At 38.8% G+C, this 4,960-nt stretch overlaps 1 non-coding gene across 1 annotated transcript; it reads right to left on the bottom strand.

The window, feature by feature from the left end:
• Positions 1-309: 309 nt before the first annotated feature.
• On the bottom strand, positions 310-416 carry LOC147935235 (small nucleolar RNA R71). Its single transcript, XR_015573312.1, has one exon. It is a non-coding gene; the product is annotated as a small nucleolar RNA R71 (small nucleolar RNA).
• Between the last annotated feature and the right edge of the window lie 4,544 nt (positions 417-4,960).

Here is a 4,960-nt window from a genome sequence, read left to right as displayed (position 1 = left end):
GTGCCTCCAACAGTTGATAATAATAATTATGAGATCAAAAGTGGACTGATCTCTATGATTCAAGCAAAAAAGTTCCATGGTTTGCCAATGGAAGACCCCCTAGACCATCTTGATGAGTTTGACAGAATTTGTAGCCTCACAAGGATAAATGGTGTAAGTGAGGATGGATTCAAGCTAAGACTGTTCCCTTTTTCCCTTGGAGATAAAGCACACTTGTGGGAGAAGGCCTTACCAACAGGAGCTATCACAACCTGGGATGGCTGCAAAAAGGCCTTCTTAGCTAAGTTTTTCTCCAATGCAAGGACTGCTAGATTGAGGAATGAGATCTCAAGTTTTGCACAGAGAAATAATGAAAGATTTTGTGAGGCATGGGAGAGATTAAAGAGCTTCCAAACTCAATGTCCTCACCATGGCTTCAGCAATGAGTCCTTGCTCAACACTTTATATAGAGGGGTTATACCTAAGATAAGGATGCTTTTGGACATAGCCTCCAATGGAAATTTCCTCAACAAGAATGTGGAAGAAGGATGGGAGCTAGTAGAGAATCTAGCACAATCTGATGGGAACTACAATGAGGACTATGACAGAATAGTAAGGTTTGTCTCCAATGATGAAGATGAGAAGTATAAGAAGGACTTGAAGGTTGTTCATGAGAAGTTGGACAAGATTCTACTAAGCCAACAAAAGAACATTCATTTCCTTGCTGAAGAACAAGCTCCAGTTCAAGATGGGGAGAATGAATTTGCTGAGATTTGCTACATGCAAAATCAAGGAGGATTCAAAGGTTACAATCAAGGATGAGGATTCAAGAACAACAACCTCTCCTATAGAAGCAACAATGTGGCCAATCCTCAAGATCAATTCTATCCACCTCAAGATCAAGTCTACCCACCTCAACAGCCTCAATAGCAAAACAACTATGCACCCAAACAACAACATCAAGGGTTCCAGCCTCAATTGTGTCCCCCACCAGGGTTTCAGACTAACAAAGGCCAAAAAGCAGATTTGAGAACTATGATGCAACAAATGTTGCTTGGGCAAGCAAATGGGCAGATTGAGGATGCAAAGAAGTTTGCTGAGCTGAACCAAAAGATAACCTCTCAGTATAATGATCTCAACATCAAGTTTGAAAATCTGAACTCTAGAGTGAAGTACATGGAGAGTAACATTGCATCTACTTCAGCTACAAAACCTAATCAACTTCCTGGAAAAGCAATTCAAAACCCAAGGGAGTTTACTGCTAAGGCTATTCATTTGTATGAAGAAGCTGTCACTGAGGACAGTGATGTTCAAGCTGGAGAGGATTTGTCATTTCTTGAAGCCCAGAGTGAAGATTTCTCACAGCAAACTGAAGTCGGCAAAGCACTCGACCTAGTGCTCGACCACACACACGATCGAGTGACCAGTCGAGTTGTTTCCCCTGAAGCTTTTAAACCTACTAAGTATATTCCTCCTGCTTATAAACCACCTCTGCCATTCCCAGGACGTTTCAAGGCACAAAAGCTGAAAGAACTAAGGAAAATCATTGAGAAGAAGGAAGCCATGGCTTTACAAGAAAAGGAAGTAATTGAGAAGAAAGAGGTGATGGCCATTCAACAAGAGGTTGCCATTGAGAAGAAAGAGGAAGATAGAGGACCTCCTTTGGAAAAATATGCTCAACATCCTTTCCTCAAGGAAATGCTTCTTGAATTATCCAAGCAAAAAGCTCAAGAACAAGACACCAAGGATTTGAAAGAGATTGGGAAAGCTATTATCCCAACAAAGCTTGAAGATCCAGGGTCATTTAACTTACCTTGTTCCATCAGCTATATGCACTTCAACAAGTGTCTATGTGACTTGGGAGCTTCAGTGAGTTTAATGCCATACTCAATTGCTGAGAAGTTGGTGTATGAACATTTTAAGCCCAACAACCTCTATATCAGCCTAGCAGATGTATCCAAGAGGGATGTGCTTGGAGTAATTGAAGATTTTCCAGTCAAGATAGGGAAGGCTAGAATCCCAACTGATTTTGTGATCATGAACATGGACCAAAAGCCAGAAGACCTTTTCATCTTGGGGAGACCATTCTTAGACACAACTGGGGCTGTAATTGATGTTAAGATGGGAACCATCAAGCTCCACCTTGCTAAAGACTTCACTATGAAGTTTGACATCAATAATTCAACACATCACCCTACTATTGAAGTCAACACTTTGTGGTAAAGAAAAAAGCTAGTTGTGAAGTTTTTAAGGATGGAGAGGACCCTATGATTAAAGGTTCAGCCCAAGCCAAGACTGTCCAAGAACTAAAGGGTTCAGTTCAAGTGTTAGCTGGTTTAGTGAAGGATCTTCAAGTTCAGCTCAACAAAAGGTCTTTGAAGAAGGCAAGACCAAGACTCAAGTTTAAGAAGAAACAAAGTTCAAGTGTTAAGGAGGTAGTGATCAAGAAACAACACCAAGTTTATCAAGTATAACCAGGGGGGATTTCATCACCTCCTTGGTCTCTAAACCAAGCCTGAAAAGGCATCAAAAGTTAAGCTTAGTGACTTTAAACAAGCTCACTAGGGAGGAAGTCCCTAAGGTATCTTTGTACATATTGTTTAGGGTTTTGGTATTTTGATCTTTGTTTTGGTGTTTTCATGATCAAGGAAGCAAGGGAGTCTAAACAGAAGAAGAAAAGAAGATTCGGCAACCAACTCGACCACCCCACTCGACCGGGCACTCGACCAAGTACCAGTCGATGGCCATAGTCGAGTTGCCTCCTTCTCCAGCTCCAAGTCAACCACAAGACTCCCACTACACCTATGAAAGCATGAATGAGGATGCGGACAACTTCTTCCACAATCCATGAGGTAACAACATCACCTTTACCTTGTACATACCATTGCATCTCTAGTTTTATTTTATTTTGAGTCTTGAATCCTCTTACAAATTTTTCTTACACAAGGGACTGTGTAATTTAAGTTTGGGAGAGGGTTTGAGATAGTATTTGATGATGTGTTCTGTTTTTTTATTTCAAATTTTTAGCATAATCATGTTAGTACTTGCATTTCATCTATGACATAGAAAAACCCTAAAAATTTGAAATGTTTTGCAAAAATCTTTACAAAAACAGAGTGTTCATGTAGTTTGCATTGCATATTAGCATCTTGTCTAGCATGTTTCATATAGGACTGTTTCATAACTGCATTAGGGATCTATGATGAGTTTTGCCTTGTTAGCTGGTTTAAATTCACTAAACTAGGATCAATGCCCAAGTTAATAGTACTTTGATGCTATTTGAGTGGTTAGAAACATAAGATTGAACCAAACCTTAAATTCCTGCATTGCATTTGGTCTAAATTGAAGCATGTTGTGATTTGATGTCATTTCCTATTTATAAGAACCAAATATTGACTTATAATTATCAATTTGTGCATTGCTTTAAACTCATGGATACCATATACATATTTGGATCATCTTTCTCCTTTTTACCACCCTTGTTGATCCAAGTAGCTGATTTCCTCATTAAGAATCAGTTTCCCTACCCTTAACCAACCCTTCTTTCAAGCCATGTTTATTCTTGAGTGTGTAAGGCCTTTTTCGGATTGAGCTTGGTAGAAAGTGTTAGGTTTGAGCTGACAAGAATATTGCCTTTTGTAGTTCTAGTTTGCAATTTTCAAACTAGATAGGACTAGGTGGTTTAATTGTTGGGTTTGGGACTTGGTTGTTTTGAAAAAGAAAAGAAAAGAGAAAAGAAAGAAAAAAAGAAAAGGTTATAGTCTTTAGGAGGGGAATGTGTTTAAGAAAATATAAACTCTAGTGAAAGAATGGGAAGTAAGAAATTGTTAAAGATGGTTCTAATCAAAGAAAAGAAAGAAAGAAAAGAAGAGTATAGAGAAAAGCTTTTATGTCTTAAAAAGTAAGAAGAAAAGGGAACCATAGCAAATAAGAAATAAACCTCCATTCCACTAGTTGATTCAATTAAGAAACCTCTCCTAAGGCTTAAAAACAAAAGAGAAAAAGGGTATTTGATAAGAGAAGAAGATAAGGGTAGAACTAGGATCATTTGGGTTTAGAATGATAGGATCAAACACTTTGGTTACCTTTGGGTAGACAAGGTTTTGTTCTTGTATGAGTCTAAGTGTTCTTACCTTTAGCATTCTTCTAAAGCTCAATCTATTTTTTATGAGAGAACAATTATATTGATAAGCCCCACTCTAAAGAGAGACCATCATTGTCTCTAAACCTTTATTACCAAGCCAAATGAGTTTAAAACATTGCATAAGATTGATTCATGTTCTAGCTTAATTAATGTTAAAGGAAATGGTTGATTTGAACACATGTGGATATCTAAGGCTCAATCAATAAAAGTTGTGAAAGGCTTGTATAAAATCTTTAAGTACAGCTCATTCAACTTGCATCATAGTACTAGTAACTTGGACATTGATTCTAGCTAGTTTGTTAGCAAGTTTTAGGAGCTGAGATCCCACTTTCAAACCTCACCTACCTTCTTGTGTCTTTCATTTGCTTGAGGGCAAGCAAAGACTAAGTTTGGGGGTGTTGATGTTCATATATTTTACCCTGTTTTCCCTTAGCATATTCACATCTTTTGCATGATTTTCTATCTCATTTGTCCATTAATGTGTAGCTTTAGAACTTTTATGCATTAGAGTAGATTTGCATTGCATTTTCATAGTTTCTTGCATAAACAGGTGATTTTGGATCCTAAGGAGCATGGAAGTGATGCTGAGGAAGATTGGAGCTGTCAAGAGAAGGAAACAAGGGGTTTGGAGCTGAAGAATCAAGGTCCAGAAGTCCACTCGACCACCCACTCGACCGGACTCTCGACCGTGTGCGGAGAAGGACTCGACCGGATTGGAGAAGCAGAAGAAGAGGCCACTCGACCAGCACTCGACCGAGCACCTGGTCGAGTTGACCGAGCCGCCCACCTATTTTGTCTTTTAGCATTTCTAGGGCTTCCCTTCCTTTTCCTATAAAA

Source organism: Camelina sativa, chromosome 11 (genome assembly GCF_030686135.1).
Source record: "Camelina sativa cultivar CO46 ecotype springtype chromosome 11, ASM3068613v1".
Lineage (NCBI taxonomy): Eukaryota > Viridiplantae > Streptophyta > Magnoliopsida > Brassicales > Brassicaceae > Camelina > Camelina sativa.
The sequence above is the reverse complement of the archived record's forward strand: the minus strand, read 5'-3'. Positions and strand labels throughout refer to the sequence as shown.